Genomic DNA, 18,127 nt, shown 5'->3' with positions numbered 1-18,127 from the left:
TTTATAAAGCAGGAGGTAAACTGAAGTTGGCCCTCAGGGAGTAGTTTGCATACCTCTTCTATAAAATACATATATCTAATGCATAGTTTAAAGTGAGGTGTGAGGACATCACGTGTTTTGTTGAAACAATTGAGCTCCACAGAAGTGTTTGTTCTAAGCAAATGGTTTCATTCTCATTCAGTGAAGAGCACTTTCTTAGACTTTTAGAAATGTGAGGCAGCTAACATCTCTAGGACTGTATTTTGAGTCTCCCTTTGTAAGAATATCTGTAGTAATTTCCCAGTGCTGCCAGCAGAAACGATGAGTCCATGTGCATACTGAGTGCGTGTTGAGCTGCTAACCTCAAGGTTTGGAGTTTGAAGTGATCATTTGCTCTTCAGGAGAAAGACAAGACTTCTTACTCCTGTGAAGCGTTTCAGTTTTACAGATGCTCAAAGGCTGCTCTGCCTTGTCCCATAGGGTCACCGTGAGTCACAATTAACTTGACGGCAGTGAGTCTGGTGTTTGCGTTGGCCATGGAAACCGACAGACATAGGAGCGGTTCCAGAATAGTTCTGGAGACGAGGAGACCGTATTTGGGCATCGCGAGCATCATGCTCTCTCTGTGTCTGCGGTAGGCTAAGATCTTTCTTGGCCTTTTATAGATTTTAGTACCCCGGGACATTCTTTAGTGTTTCCTATTTTTTAGCTGGATCTTCACATAGCTGCCTCTCTGTTGTGTCCTTCGCTGTGTGTTTTCTTCTGTTTATAGGGCATTTTATTGACATATTAAAAGGACAGCCATTATGTAAGAATGAGACGCACCTTACTCTGTACGGTCACATGTTGACATGCTTGATAAGGTCTTCAAAGATGGCTTTCAAACAGGATCACATTCACCAGTTCAGAGGTGGTCCTAATGCCTTCAAGTCTGTTCCACGTGAGAGTGTCCCTACACAATAGGGTGAAACACCACTTGGTTCTGTGGCATGCTCACAAATTTTCCTATGGTTGAGCCCATTGTTGTAGCCATTGGGTCAATCCGTGTCCTTGAGGACTATTCTCTATTTGTCTGCCCCTCTGCTTTTCCAGGCTTTCATGTAACCATGCTTCAAAGTTACGCAGAAAGTACTTGACATGTGACTGAAGAGAAGCTGATTTCTTGGAGGGGAGTCAATCAAGGTGATCTGAGTCCGGGAAAGCCTCTGGGAATGGAGTCATCAAGAAAAGTACAATGCTAGCTAGCTGTGCTCTCATTGGATTGTATAGATCCACTTTCAAGGAAATCTAATTACTACAATTGTTATTCAATTTTATGCAACAACCACCAAAGCTAGGGGTGAAGAAATCAAAGAATTATACTGATGACTCCAGTTGAAAACTGATGAAACACACAATAGAGTTTCACAGATAATTACTGATGATTAGAATAAAAAGTCGGAAACAAAGAGGAATGAAAAGTAATTAGAAAATATAGATGGTGATAGAAATGAAGCTGGAGATTGAATGATAGAATTTTGCAAAACCAATGACTTGTTCATAGTAAATAACTTGCTACTATACACATGACCTTCTAAAGCTGGACACACAGAAATCAAATTAACTACATCTGTGGGAAGACACAATGGAGAAGCTCAATGTCAGCAGCTGAAAGCAGACCAGGGGCTGACTGTGAAAGAGATAGTCAATTGCTTATGTACAAGTTCAGGATGAAGCTGAAGAAAATTAAAACTTGTCCTCAGAGTCAAAATATGAACTGGAGTTCAAATGAATTTCATGAACATCAATTGGGAGGGTAGTGCAGGATGGGGTGGTTTGTTCTGCTGTGCAGTGGGTAGCTATGGATGCGAATCATGATGTCACTCCAGGGACTGGTCTGTCCCGATAACCTGTCCAAGAAGGTTATCAAGAAGGTGATATGAAGATATGATTGATATAATAAGATATGATATGTGATATGAAGGTGAAGATATGATATGATTTGAAGATATGAAGATATGATACCAGAGAAGGTGAGATGAAGACTCACCATGCTTGCTTCTAAGGGGCGTTCTGGCTGCACTTTTTCCAAGACAGATTTATATCTTCTTTTGGCTGCACATACTATCAATATTCTCCAGGACCACAATCCATATGCACCCATTCCTCTTCAGTCTTTATCCAGTATGCCACTTTCACATGCCTGTGAGGCAATTGAAACTACCAGGGCTGGGGGCAGTTCACCTGAGTCCTCAAAGTAACATTCTTGATTTTCAACACCACTGTAAAAGCAAAGCAAGGAACCATGTATTCTCTTGCTTGCTGCTTCTATCAATGTTCATTGTGGATCCAAGTAAGAGGAAATCCTTGAAACTTCCATCTTTCCACCATTTTTCATTATGTCATCTATTTGTCCAGTTTTTTTCAGAAGCAACAGAAGTGATTCATTCTTGTGTATTTATAAAGACAAGTTTTTGAAAGTGAGATTTGTTTTACAGTGAGTCATCCCCAATATTAAAGATCGCAGTTTTTTTTACATTGAGCTGTACTCAACACGGAAACCTGAAATCCTGGAAATTCACTAACAAGTGCTTCAAGTCCTTCTTAATTTCAGCAAGGCCAGGTTGTGTCATGTGCTTCCTGCAGGTGGTTCATGAGTGTTTCTCCAGTCCCGGTGCGGCACGCTTCTTTATAGAATCCAGCTTTCATTCGTATTTGCTCGGCACACAGATTGAATAGGTATGGTGAGAGGTTGCAGCCCTGACACACACCTTCCTGATTTCAAACCACGCAGTATGTCCTTCTTCTGTTTGCACATCTGTCTCTTGATCCGTGTGCAAGTTACAAATGAGCATAATGGAGGGTTCTGGGATCTCCATTTTTCTCAAAGATATCCACTTTCACAGATTCAACATGAACACAATTATGTTTTGGAATCCCCATTGTTCTAAAGGCTATTTATAGTTTGTTATGATCCATGCAGTGGAACGCATTTGCGTAATCAATAAAAAAACAAATAAACATCTTTGGAGTTGTTTCTGTTTTCAGTCAAGAACCATCAGACATCAGCAATGATATCCATTGTTCCACCTCTTTTAATCTTGCCGGAACCGTTGGCAGCCCCCCGTCAATGTACTGCTGCGACAATGGCTGGATTATCGTCCGTGCAGTGTACATGCTTGTGGCATCAATGACATTATTCTACAGTTTGATAATTCTGTTGGGTCACCTCTCTTGGAATGAGCATAAATGTGGATCTCTCGCAGTTAATTGGCCACGTAGCGGTTTTCAACATTTTTTACAGGGATGAGTGAGTGCTTCTGGTGCGTCGTGAGCTTGTTGAAACATTACAATCGGTGTGCAGTCAAGTCCTGGAGCCTTATTTTTAACTAAGGATGCAATGCAGCTTGAGCTTTTTCTTTTAATAGCACTCGTTCATTCGCGCTCATAAGCAACCTCTCCAAGTGGTGAAGTGTCCACGAGGGCGGTTTGGTTTTTCGTATAGTGACTGCATTCTTTTCTTCCTTTTACGCTCTCAGCACTGTTCAATATCGTACCCAAAGAGTCTTTTAACATTACAATTGGCAGCTTGAAGTTTTTATTTGGCTCCTTGGCGTTAAGATATGCTGAGCACATTATTCATTTTGATCTTCTTGCTATGGGTAGTAGCAGTTTTTTTTTTTAGAACGTTTAACTTTGTCTTCCTGAGCTGCCCTTTCAAATTTTCTGTTCAAATCATCTACCTCATCATTTCTTCCATTTGCCTTATCTACTCTACAATCAAGAGCAAGTTTCAGAGTCTGTCCTGACACCACTTGGAACTTTTCTTTATTTCCTGTCTTTTGAACGACATTTTGCTTCCCTGACAGGTGAGATCCCTGATGTCACCTCACAGCTCTTCAGATTGTCTGACATTTGTGTAAAAATGAAAAAAAATTTCTTGAGATGTTCTCAAAATTCAGGTGGGTTATATTCAAGGTCATATTTTAGCTCTCATAAAGCTGTTTTAATATCCTACAGCCTCCACTTGAACTTACACATGAGTCATTGGTGGTCTGTTCTAGTCAGCCCCTGGCCTGGTTTTAGCTGCTGATACTGAGTGTCTCCATGATCGTCCCTTCCCACAGATGTTGTCCATTTGATCTCTGTGATTCTACCTGGAGAAGTCTGCAGGGATAGTGGTCCTTCCCGTGGTGGAAAATGTGTTTGCCATACTTACCTGGCAGGGGAGACACCATGATCAGGAAGGTGGTTTTCCCAGGGTAAGGCTCACCCATCGCACTATGGGTGTGCTGACCCCTGCGATTTCCCCAAATGTGGGAAACTCGACTGGACACTTTATGGCAGTGGGGGATTATGTTCATGCTTTCCCCTGCATTTAATTCAAGAAACATTATTTGCCATGAGTAAATTGTTGACTTTGCAAAATTGTATTATGTTATTTCTGGCTTCATTTCTATCAACCAGTCCATGTTTCCCAACTACTGTTTCTTCCACTTTGTTTCAAACTTTTGCAGTCCAATAGCCAATAAATATCAATGCATCTTGATTGCATGTTTGATCAATTTTAGATTCAATGCATTAATAAATTTCTGCAATCTATCCACCACTAGCTTTAGTGGTTGGTGCATAAATTCAAATCATAGTTGCCATTGCTGTGTTCCCTCTAATGAGTATAGAGCTTATCCTATTAGAAACAGCACTGGACTTTAAGGTAGCTGTTAAATGCCCTTGTGATGATGGAGGTAACGACATTCCTTGGGAGTCTCTCATTCCTGGTAGAGTAAACCACGTGCTTTTCTGATTCAAACTGGCCGGTACTAGTCCATTCAGCTTACCAACACCCAGATATCGAGCTTTATGCTTTCCCCTTTGTTTCTGATCATTTCCAATTTTTCTAGATTGATTCATTCTATATTCCACACTTCAATAATTAATAGTTGTGTTCAATTGTGTCTTCTCATTTTGCGTTATGCCTCATTAGCAAATGAAGGTTCCTAAGTCTTCTCCTCACAGGCTGTTCTCCATCAGCATCCTTGATTTGAGACCTTACACGTTCATCTGTCTGGCAATGCTTCGGTCCTATTCGTTCAGGCTTTAGTGTCTGACAGTGCTTTGCTGTTCTCCATAACATGCTCAGTGACGAATTCCCCTGAAGCATACAGCTGATTCCTTCTTAGTTGTCTGTTCAGAGTCCGGAGGCGCTGCTGAAACCTGCCCACTTAGGATGACACTTCCTGCTGCTTGTTGCAATCCCGCTGACATAGCTTCCAGCAGCAAAGCAGTGCACAGACCACCACAGGAAGACAATCTGACCAGTGGGTGGCTCACGGGTTATGATCACAACAAGTCTTGTTTTTGAAAGTCAATATAATCTGTTATAGCAGCTCTATTATCTGAGACCTATTTAAGCAAATTCTTTAATCCATGTAGAAGAAATGTATAAATGGTGTTAAATATACGATAAAACACTTACCAGGCTATCAGTAAGCCAGGGTTCTGAAATACTGGCAGCTCAAGCTTTGGATAGTTTCTAAATATAATGTTAAAATTCTCGATGAGCCATTAGGATTAAATATAACCAGCCTAATCTTTATGTCATTACATGACTGTTTCTATTTCATTCTGGACCTTAATTGGATAATATCAAGGATGGTCAAGGCACTAAATAATGTGGTAACTTACTTTGTAGGGCCTGTGAGAATGTTCTGACCTACAATATTTTGAATCAGCTTACTTATAATATTACTCAAACAATCTTATATCTGTATCTACACATGATACTTATTGTTCTTCCTTCTGGCAGTATTTGAATATAGTGTTTTAAACTGAACGGAATCCTAAATTTAAAATTTTCTGAAATTCACTAGAGCTTTCTATATTCCTAAATTTGGCTAGCTGACTTAAATATTACATGAAGCCATATGTTACTTTCCAAAATTGTTTATTCCAGCCAGTCTGACATCATTGTTCTTAAAAATGCACTCTTATTTGTAATTCAAAGCTTTGGAACATAGTTGTTTATTGAACAAATACTTTTTTTATCACAGCTATAACTCCCACCATCTTTGATTCCTTATTGAAACCTTGTCAAGTCTGAAGGTCTATGCTGAGTGCCAGAAATTCAGCAGACACAGCAGTCTTACTATTCTTTTTCTTTAATATGGTAAGAAAAACAGCTGTAAACTAATAAATATAATGTAGTAGTTATTTAAACAGATGTGTAAAAAACAACATAAAAACTAGAAGATGTTATAGTGGAGGTGATACTTCTAGGTCTTTTAAAATGAGTTTGATAAGATAGTGTTATATCCTAAGGATTTAACTCCATCTGTACCCATAATAAGCACTCAGTGAGTATTTGTTGATTGAAAAATTGGCAGGAATAGTATTCTAGAGAGAGATAACATAAGCAAAGTCATGTGCAACAAAAGAAGAAAATGATGTGATAATGGAATTTCAAGATTGTCCATTTGCATTATGGGAGAAAAATGTAGGATGAAAGTGAAAAAAATTGCTGGATTCAAAATCAGGTATTTAAAAAAACAAATGTAAACAGACTACCACTGAGTCAGTTTTGAGTGCCAGACTTTTGAGGAGATGGAATAGAGCTGTGTTTTACTTTTCCGGAGACTATCAATTGTTGTGGGAGCTGGTGGCCTCATCCTTTCCCCATGCAGCAGCTGGTAGATTTGAACCACTGACTTTGCAATTAGCCACCCAACACCTAACTTACTGCTCTGCTGCTACTTTGATTCTTTATTTTCATAAATCACTTAGCTACCTACTATTTCACAATTCAGTTAAGGGAATATTGCCTTAGAACTTCCGGGCTAGGTGTCAAGTTTATTGAGGCAACTTACCATAACAAAATGCTTTAAAAAGGAGACGTTTGTAATGTAATTATTTATAATGTAATGTAATTATTTTTCTATTCCTTAAGATTCATTTTTTTACTAAAGCAGTATGATACATCATTCTTTTAAGCAACAAAACACATACCTTATAGTTTTAAAGGTAATTCAAATAACATTATGCTAATTGCTCTTAATTTAGGAAATACATTTCTTGCAACAGTTAAATGTTAAGAAAAACTCTAGAAGCAGAGATTCTGCCCCTCTTATGCCTTGCTGTATATGTTACCAAAACATAGAGCTGAACATAAAGTAGTTCACAATAAACATATGTTTAATTGATTTAGTGCAATGGTAAAAAAGTTAATACGCTAGGCTCTATAATCATGAAATAATGTGAGAATTAAAATATCTGTATGTTATGTGTTTGTACACACAAATGGATTACTATGCTGTGTGGTTTCATTTTGTTTTCTCTTGTTGCACATTGGCTTCATGTGACTCAGATTTGAATAGATGGCAACTGATATTCGTCATTTAAAATTAAGCCCTTGGACACAATTACTGCAAAGTCACATTTGGGGTGTCATGGTCTGTATCACTTTTCCTGATATTACCTCTGTGAATTAGAATTTGTTAATTTAAAAACACCACCTGAGTTAAACAACAACAGCACAGTCCAATGATACGTAGTACGTGGAAAATGTCATCTCCAGCGCTGGCGTTTGCAGTGTAACTCCTGTGGCTGGGCTTGAGGGCACCTTGTTGGGTTTCTGTGTGAGTTGAGAGTTAGAGCCCTTCCCAGGCAGCAAAAGAAGATGGGGGTCTCTAGAGAATGTGGAGGTACATTTCACTCTTATTTTTCTGGTTAGTACCTTCCTCAGTCAGGATAAGCAAAGAGAAGCACATTTATGCTAATGGGCTTGCGTATCTGGATCATAATTTAGACAAATATAATTGCTGCCTTCGTGAAAACAGTATTTATATTTCAAAATTTACAGAGTGAAGAATAATAATTGGCTTATTTACACTTTTTTATACATAGAACATTTCTACTTCTGACATTATGCTCCGAAGATGCCATTATTATTAAAGCTGAATTTAACAAAGATGTGCTAATGATGAGTTCAATGAAGCTGTGTCAGAGCAAAAATAAGCCATCTGTATCTAACTATGATGATGCTACAGAGGGAAATCTGTCTGTTTAGAAGACCATCTGTTATTTTCAGACATGTATATGCAATTCTGTGGCAGGTAGCAAAACTACCATGACTCTAACCTAAAAAAAAGAGGCATATGTTATTAACAACAGTAAAGACCCCATCTGCCCTTACATGTTTACTAAAGAGCTGATTTTGGTAAGTTATTTGAAATGGCATCATTTGCCTTGAGTAATTATTTATTCATGAATGTGTGTGCGCTTCGCTAACATATTAGACTTTCATCAAGATCAGTATTTTTAACCTAAGTTAAACATAAAAGAGACAAAAACTGTGGCTTGTTATTAAGCCTTCAGCTACAAAAAAAGGAGAACCCTTTTCTGTATTTGGCATAACTGGTCAGTGAAATTAGTGTTCTTCTCTCAGACCATTTTTGAATATAAGGTTTTGTAATTCTATTTACCATTAGAGTAGTAGTGGAAAACAAAACAGAACTGGTTTGTTTAGCTCCCTGATAGCCATTTTAGTGATAAACTGTTTTTCACCAAAGGCATAGCATAATTAATGATTATATAAAAACATTCAGAATTGGATCATTTTTAAATATATAATCAATGACCAACTATACTGTATTCATTATTGATGCAATTTATGTTCATGGCAGACGAGAGCACTCAATGGGTGGTCTGGATCTCTGTTCCATGCCTTTTTCTTTCAAGGATTTGGTCATGAACAGAAATCTTACTTAGTGTTGCAGATGAAACCTTTTGGCTTACAAGGGCCGTTCTCTAATAGTCAGGATCGAATCAGCAGATTTCTTCATGTAATGGGAAGCTGGAAATTGCCATCATGTGCTCTGGCTCTCTCCTGTAGACAGGAGCCGCTCCCCTGCTGCATGAACTTGACGCTTCTCAGAAGGTCAGCAGAGGAGATTTCCTTGGGAAGCTCACTGTGGAAGAAAAGTCTATTTCTGTGTTCTTCCATAAGTTTGAAAGACATAGGTGATTCAATTTCTCCACATTGATTCCTAACTTCCTCTTTCAAAGAGTTCTCCTTGATGAATTTGGTGAGGTGCAGTCCATTCAGTTGCAATTCGTGAGCAAAACACAAACCAAATCCTGCTTGGTGGTGGAGCTGACTAGTAGTTACGGATCTTCGTGGCTCCGTCGTTGGAGCCGTTGTCTCTCTCTCTCTCTGGGATGGAGTCCTCTCTCCGCTGCTCCCCTACGAATTTACCAAAGGCGCCCTAGCTGGGGGTAAGCTGGGAGAGCTAAGCACGAGACCAGATGTTCAAACTCAGCAGCTTTGGGGAGAGAAATGTGAGCCATCAACTCCAATAAATATTTCTAGCCTCAGAAACGTTTTATAGGGTTGCCATGAGTTGAAATCAGCTAGATAGCTGTGGGTTTGTTTGGTTGGTTCTGTTTCACTCAGTAAGATGATCTTTTCCAGGGACTGGTCCTGAGTGATAACACATCTAAGGTATGTGAGATGAAGTCTCTCCATGCTCACTTCACATGGGCATTGTGAAGTGTCAAGAGATTTGTTTGTTCTTCTGGCTATTCCTGGTATAGTTAATATTATTTACCGTCACCGTAATTAAAAATCATTGTGTCATCTTCAGAATGGCTTATGAATTGTCTAGCTTTTGAAGGCATGTGGGAAAATTGAGAATGCAATGGTTTTGGTCAGTCACACTTTCGTCCTTCTAAGACTATCTTCTCTTTTCCACACCTTAAAAAGCCTTTTTTTGGAGATCTGTCCATTGTTTGATTACCCAAGTGCTACTTCCACGGACATCGATTGTGAATCTAAGTAAAATGAAATCATTGACAGCTGCAATCATTTACTTGGTTTATAGTGATGTGGCTCATTGGTCCAGCTGTGAGCATTTTGTTTTCTATACGTCAAACTGTAACCCATAACGAACACTCTTGTCTTTGATCTTCATCAGTAAGTGCTTCAAATCCTTTTCACGTCTAGCAAGCGCATTGTCTTCTGCATATTGGAAATTGTTATAGAGTCTTCTTTCAATCCTGGGCTTACGTTCTTCTTCATCTAGTCCAGCTTCCAGGATTACTGGGTGAGCGCAGAGATTGAAGAGCTGTGGGGCATATGTGTATGGCTAAAACCTCTAGCCTGATTTTAAGCCATGCAGGTAAGCCATGCAGGTAAGCCATGCAGGGCTCACTTGCATTTGACACTGCCTCTTGGTCTATGCACAAATCCTATATGAGTTCAATGAAGTGTACAGATTCTTAATTTTGCAATATTATCCCTAATTTCTTATTTCCCACCTAGTTAAATATACTTATATATTTAATAAAACACAGCTTAACAATTTCTGCTTTCATCCCAAATCTGATATCAGCAATTATATCTGTCATTTCACATAGTATTCTAAATCCCATTTGAATTTCTAGAAATTCTCAGTTTATCTATTGCTGCAAGCTATTTTGGATTATCTTCAGAAATATTTTAATTGGGTGTCATAACCATGGCCTTGTTAAATGATTTCTGTATGCTATTTGACCACCTTTCTTTGAAGTGAGCATTCAGTGTTCTTTGAAATGATATTTGGTTAGTTCCTGGGGCCTGATGATACTGACCTTCTCCATCAGTTTTTCCACAGACGTAGCCCCTTTGGCTCTCTGTCTGCCTCTGAAGAGGGCCACGTGCATAGTCACCATGTTATTAAAGACGTTATTTCCAGTGAACACGTTGTTGGATTTGAAAAAATTATATCATTTGGTCTCTGGCTTCTTTCCATCTTTCATATCTTCTGATATTTTCCTTTGCTTCCAACTTTAGTATTTCAATCATCAGTGATTGTCAATGCATTTTGAAGCCACGTTTGATCAATTTCTGAATGCCAAAGTTAGTAAATATCTCCCTCTCCATGAGGGCTGGTGCACAAATGTGAACAATAGTCCTATTACCTGGTCTTCCTTGTAGGTGTGTGAATACTGCCCTATCACTGACGGCACTGGACTTCAAGGTTGATTTTGAGAGGTTCTTTCTAATGATGAATATAGTGCTATGTTTCTTCAGATTTTCACACTCAGCATAGTAGGCCAAGCTGTTGATTCAAAATGGTAAAAACGAATTTATGGAACTTAGTAATGCCTAGCACATTAAGCTTTCCATCTTATGTTTGATCATTTAATTCTTAATCTGACACCAGTTCCCTTATTTTTGTAATATTAAGAAAATCGTGGGTGGGGGAGGAAAATAAATGCGGAGCTGATATCAACCAAGGGATCAAGTTGAAAGGAGATGTTTTGAGAATGATGATGGCAACACATGTGCAGATGTGCTTGACACAATGGATGGATGGATGGATTGTGATAAGAGTTGAACGAGCCCACAATAAAATGATAAAAAAAAGAAAATCTTTATTCAGCAATTCACTGATTATTTACCAAACAACCCTCATCAGATACCTATTACATCAAAATTTGGCCATGAAATTAGCCTTCACATAGTAATTAATTTATATGACCATTTGATTTGATGCATCTTATCAAGAAGATGTAAATAAAAATTTTTTCAGTGTACGAGACAAAGTCGCACATACAGATAAACATATATAGGATTTGCTCTTGGAATATGATACAGAAATAGAAACTTCGACGCTGGCGTTTCTCCATGTGCCGCGGGAGCCTGAGGACACCATGCTCTGCGGACATGGGCGGCTCTGTGACTCGCGCCATCAGGAACTTCAATGTCGAGAACCGAGCGGAGCGGGAGATCAACAGGCTGAAACCCTCGCTCGCTCCCAGGCATCCCTCCACCAAGAGCCTGCTTTGAGAGGAGAAGAGCCGCCATGCAGAAATTAAGGGGGAAATTGCTAGAAAAGACGACAAGCTTCTTTCATTATTAAAAAATGTTTATGTTGATTCCTAAGAGCCTGTGTCTTCCGTTCAGGTGAAAGATGGTAGAATGCATCAAGCACCCAAGGAGTTCCGATTGCCAAAAGGCCCTCATCCCTTTGATACCTTGCATCTTGTGAACATTCCTAAGTGCAAAGTATCCATTGTGGAGGCACTGACGCTTCTCAACAACCACAAACTCCATCCAGAGACATGGACTGCTGAGAAGGTAGCACAAGAATACCACCTAGACCTGAAAGATGTAAATTCCCTTCTCAGGTACTTTGCTACTTTTGAAGTGAAAGTCTTTCACCCTAAAGACAAGAAGGCCTTACCCCCGGAATGAAGAAAACCATGAAGTTACTCTTCCTGTCTACCCTCCATCCCCTTTCCTACTTATTTCCACATTTTTAGCATATTAATTTATATGAAAGGCTGAACATTTAAAAGTCTCCTGAGAGTGCACTATTTATTCATTTCTGCTAACTTTTTAAGATATGTATTCTTTGTTCTTTTGACTTTTATTTGATTTAAGTACATGATTGTATATGTTAGCATGACAATCAATGTACTATCCATAAATTATAAGAAATGTTTTATTTTTGACACATAGCTTTAAAGAAAAAGAAACAGAAACTTCATTGCCATCATTTTCTGTAAATAGCAATAGCTAAGTGTTTTCATTTCCCAATATTTGTACCTACATATTTTAAGTTTATCCTTCCTCACTTTTCCCTATAAATTATTTTTGTATGATCTGAGAAGTCCAACACATTGATTACTATCACACCTCGACGAAAAAAGAAAATCTGGACATATCTACTTGAAACGCAAACCAAAGTTCCTGGGACAGAAAGATATTGATTCCTCCAGGAGAGGAGTGATCTTCTTTGCACATATTTTTGACCAGTTTGGCAAATATGGAGCCAGTGCACAAGCACACCACGTTTGTGTACATGTGCGCCCAAGGACGCAAAGGGAAAGAGGCAGAGAAAAGAGCAGTCAGATAGTGAAGTTAAACATATGCAGGCTTTCAGTGAAATGATGCACATTTATTCTCACATTGGCTTGAAAGTCTCTCCATCATGTTCTCTTCATCAAACTCTCTATAAAATGCACATGTCTTTTCCAATTAAAAAAAAAAGTCTTATAATGAAAATGAGAGCATCTCCATAGCTTTAGTTTTATATTATACCATTGAGTGTTTTTAGAATGGTGATTGATTAAATTCAGCAATAATCTTTCTTTCTTGTTCTTGGCTGAATTTTTATATAAAGTCCTTAAAATGTTTCATTGCTACTAGAAGGATAATTTTGGTGTGGGGCTGGGGACTGGAACAGAATAGTAACAATAAAAGACATTTCAACTGTGTAAGAAGTTAACCACCAATTTTCTTGATGTCTCCAATGATAATTTTCATCAGTTTCAAGTTAATTTTCATGGTATAATACTGTTATTAGAATTAGCATAAATTTAAGGTGATGGGTAATTCATATCTATCAGAAAAAAGTCATCTTCTATATATGAAATTCTTATTACTGTTCAGTAAATTGCAGGTTTTCAATTAAATTTCCTGATTTGCATTAGTTTAAAAACTGTAAATAGCTTTTAAGAATACATAATTGAATTGATGTTGAGTTTGTAGACAAGAGGGTCCTATTGAAATACAGAGGATTTTATTAACCTTTGAGCTAAGATTTCAGAGATACCAAAGGAAACACAAAGTAAGCAATATATCAGTGAGACCCACAGTATTTCTACGTTCTTGCCATGTCTCACCAGATAATTATAAAGGAAAGGGATTCAAATAATAGTACAATTAATTTTCCTCAAAGAGCTACATTTTACAGATTACTACAGATGTAATTGGGTGAGACAAAAAGAAGAAACATGAATTATATGGACCGAGATAATGGGAAGACAACAACATGCTTGTTGAATGTAGAGATGATTCCAACTCTTATTGAACAGAAAAACTGCAGTGATAACTAGCCACATACCCCGCATAAGAAATTATATTGACCAGTAAGTTACATGAGTTATTATGGTCCTGGTATTTAGTAAGCAAAGTATATGTTAATTATGTGTTAAATTTGGTTTGTTAAGGAGCTTTTGATCCTATTGTGTTCAAGGTCTTTTTCATTCTCCAACCTCTTAATAAATGTTTTAATTTTCCATTTTAATGTTGACAATTCCCTCTCTCTCTCCTTTTTCATCTTATCATATATTCCTTTTGTGTCATTTAATCCATTTCTATGAACTCCAACTATAACTTCTATGCAAATGATCCTCAGATATGTATCTGTGTATGAACCTGTTTTCAACTCTAATCCATGCTCATGTGCATGTTTCTCGGATGAGTATGTGTCCTGCGCCCTATTACGTTGCCTCTAATGCAGAGAGAAGACTTTCCTCGCATGTTCCCACCTATTACTTCCCTCTTCTGTGGTCTCTTCTTCAATGCAAACCCATTATGTATTTATTTACTTTGTGGAGATAACATCTTTGGCTTCTTGGAAGCTTGAGTGAGTTTTTCTTTACCCTGTTTCCTTTTACACTGAATCCTTTCAGAGCTACCAATTATTAATATATACCCTTACAGGTTATTCAATTTCTACTGCTCTGTAGTTTCGGTTCTACACCTTAGCCATCCCAGCACACATGCAATGCGTACCTGCAACACTTTGGACAGAGATGGGAAATCATACACATCATCAGTTTTTTCACACCTTATCCTGTTTTGACTCAGGGGCCATATGCTGGGTACTCCACTTATATTATCAGACTCTACCTCATGATCTTACCCCAATCTTTTAGAATATCTCGGTGGCTTTGTAGCCAAGGGAAAGAGCTTGTTGTTGCTCAACTAGTACATGTCATTGGTGATGAATCAAATCTAGGAAATTTATGATTTGTGATATTTAATTTTTTGCTCTGTATGTGATGCAAGAGCCTTGTGTGGGTACACCAATCAGACAGAACAACCAGGAGAGTTAATCCTATGCCCATCAACTTCTGGAGAAAATTATCTGAGTGTGCTTATCTCTGGATACAGAATAATTTCTTGGAGACACCAAGATCAAGTTTCTTGTCATACCTTTTACATCACTCTTCAAACCAACTCTCTTTCCTTAACTCCAACTAACCTGATTTTAGATATCTGAATATAATAGTAACATTACAATAGATCCATAAAGGAAGACATCTTAAACTCTAGAGCACCTTCTGATCAAGAGTTAATTATAAAGATGCTTTATTTTGTAACAGTAATAACAGCTGCAGTCTTTTTAGTAATTTCATGACCATTTATACTTAATTACAGAATAGAGTAATAAAGATTATCTAAATGATTAAGTGTCAGCTTAAAGAGGTTGCAAGTTGTGTTTGATTGCAACATTCAGTTTCATGCCACCTCATGGTAAATTCATGGCCATATATATCTAGTGTAAATCAATCATGAGAGCAATCAGAGCAGTGGTAAATAACTCAAGACAATGGTGACAATTCCAACAAAAGTATTTTAGGGTCTGTCAATAGAAAATAGCTTTTCTATAGAAACGGAAATAATTCTATTGAGGCAGAAAATATGATTTGGGCTGGGAAACACAGGATCTAAAATGAAAGTACAAATTATTTCAAAATTCTGAGGGTGAGCTTTTATTGAGAAAATTTTACTGAGAAAATTTAAGAAAGGAGTATGTGACCACAAACAATGTTTTGGGATTATATATATCAATAATAAAATAAACCAAAGCCAAACTCACTACTGTCAAGTCAAGTTTGACTCATAGCGATCAGATGGCCAGAGTAGACCTGCCGCTGTGGATTTCTGAGACTGCAAACCTTTATGAGAGTAGAAAGCCTCATCTTTCTCCCACAGAGGTGATGCTAGATTTGAACTATTGACCTTGTGATAAGCAGCCTAATATGTAGTCCAATATACCACCAGGGCTCTGCAAGGTTAGCTGACTTATGTTCTAACATAGATTTCTTGGAATCCACTTAGCAAATGGCTTTCTGGGATATTCTGCACAAACATGCTTCTGAGGCCATCTCAATATGCCAGACCAAATGAGATAGTTATGAATGATATTCCAGGAATCCTAAGCTTCTAAGGAAAAGATGAAAAGATAGACTGCATTCCAAGTAGGAAAGTAAGCTGAACAAAAGCAGCTAGAGAAAAGACAGGTAGGTAACTTTCCAGCTGTCCTGACATGGTTCAGCCATCTTGAATTTTTGCAAGCATCATTCAATTGAGACCATGGACTGACAGATCAAACTCATACTATTGACTAATAAGGAGAAAGATGTTCTTATTCCCTGAACCCTCCTGGTGATCAGGGGAGTAGCCAACCCCTACCCCCAGCACCCAACAGCTGTTTACAATTTCCTGCACAGCCTTTCCACACAACTCTAGCTCTGCTGGAGCTTGAGGCCCTCCTGGTGTGAGGCCCTGTTGCACTACCTCCACAATGAAGATGTGTGAATTCCACCTTATCAGACCAGCAGAAAGCTCAGTCTTGAACAAGCAGTTGGTCTTTGGGCACTCTGGGGAGACAAAGGCTTCTATAATTTCCCTCCCTGGGCTAGTTGTCCAACAAGCCTGAACACCCTGATCTCAGTCACCCACTAAGCCTGCACAAACTGCTTCTAGATCAGTTTGTTGCCTTTGCCAACACTAAGCCAGGAGTAAATCCATCTAGAACTGACCTTCCCACGAACTCCTTGGCTAGCAGATGGACCCATACCAGACACCCTGCTTACACGGCGCCTTCCACTGTTTCCTTCTAGCTCGTTCCTGCCCCTGTACCAATCCATCGATGCTCTCCCTCGTGCCCAAGATACGAACCTTTATGTGTCCCATTTCGCTTATGATGACTTCCAATTTTCCTAGTTTCATACTTTGTACATTTTTTGTTCTGATGTTAATAATGAATATATGTTGCTGATTCTTCCCAGTACTTGTATGTTGCGCTACATTAGCAAATGAAGGCCTCACCAGGGCTCCATCCATGTCATTGGAGCAAACTCTACTTTGAGGAGGTAGCAGCACCAATCATATTTTGAGTCTCCTCCAACTCCAGGGGTCCATCTTCCGGCATGATATCGAACAAAGTTTTATGGTCATCTATAAGGTTTTTCACTGGCCAATATGTTCAGAAATAGATAGCCAGGTATTTCCTCTTGATTTTCCTAGACTGGAAGCTTTATTGCAGTCTTTCCACTGTAGGTAACATTACTGGGCTTGAAAAAACAATGTCATATGTTCCAGCATCTCAACAACTTGAAAGTCACCATGTAGATCAAACGGACAGATGAACGAATTGGTAGAACTAATAAGATCAAAGATTGCAGGCTTCAGTATTGATTACAACACAATGTACAACAACAACCACAACAATCATAATAAATGGATCTGTAGGTAACTTAAGTGGGGGAAAGATTGAAGTTGTCAAATATTTCGTCTTACTTGAATCCGTAATCAATGCTCATGGAGGCAGCACTCAGGAGATCCAATGACATGCTGTATTGGGTAAATCTTCTGTACAAGACTTGTTTAAGGTATCATGTACCAAGGATGTTTCTTTAAAGACTAAGATGCATATGATCCAAACTATGCCATTTTCTTTTAAATAAATCATGTTATTGGGGTTCTTGCAACTCTTACCACATCCATCCATCCATCCATCCATCCATCCATCCATCCATCCATCCATCCATCTATCCATCCATCCATCCACCCATCCATCCACCCATCCATCCATTGTGTCAAGCACATTTCTACCTTTGCTGTCATCATCATTTTCAAAACATTTGCTTTCTACTTGAGCCCTTGATGTCAGCTCCTCATTTCTCCCCTCTCCCACTCTCCCTACATTCTGAACCCTTGATAATTTAAAAAATTATTATTATTATTTCACGTCTTACACTGACCAAAGTCTCCCTTTACCCACTTTTCTGTTGTCTATCCCTCTGGGAAAGGGATATAGGTAGATCATTGTGATTGGTTCTTCCTTTCTCCCCCCACCTTCCACATAATTTCCTGGTATGGCTACTCTCAATATTGGTCCCGAGGGTTTTTCTGTCCTGCATTCCCTGTATTTCTAGCTCTTATCTGTACCCATGTACCTGCTCTGGTCTAGCCAGATTTGTAAGGTAGAATTAAGGTCATGATAGTGGGGGTGAGGGGTCGGGGGAGGAATCATTAAAGAACTAGAGGAAAGCTATATGTTTCATATGTGCTATACCACACCCTCACTGGCCTGTCTCCTCCCCACGAACT

At 38.6% G+C, this 18,127-nt stretch overlaps 1 non-coding gene and 1 pseudogene across 1 annotated transcript; both read left to right on the top strand.

Moving 5' to 3' along the window:
- The first annotated feature begins 4,169 nt into the window (after positions 1-4,169).
- Positions 4,170-4,333, top strand: LOC142451911 (U1 spliceosomal RNA). Its single transcript, XR_012785016.1, has one exon. It is a non-coding gene; the product is annotated as a U1 spliceosomal RNA (small nuclear RNA).
- A 7,310-nt stretch (positions 4,334-11,643) lies between these two features.
- LOC142450823 (NADH dehydrogenase [ubiquinone] 1 alpha subcomplex assembly factor 4-like) lies at positions 11,644-12,298 on the top strand (annotated as a pseudogene).
- The last annotated feature ends 5,829 nt before the right edge of the window (positions 12,299-18,127 follow it).

The sequence above is a fragment of the Tenrec ecaudatus genome, chromosome 6 (genome assembly GCF_050624435.1).
Source record: "Tenrec ecaudatus isolate mTenEca1 chromosome 6, mTenEca1.hap1, whole genome shotgun sequence".
Lineage (NCBI taxonomy): Eukaryota > Metazoa > Chordata > Mammalia > Afrosoricida > Tenrecidae > Tenrec > Tenrec ecaudatus.
Note: the sequence above shows the minus strand (reverse complement) of the source record. Positions and strands in the feature narration are given on the sequence as shown.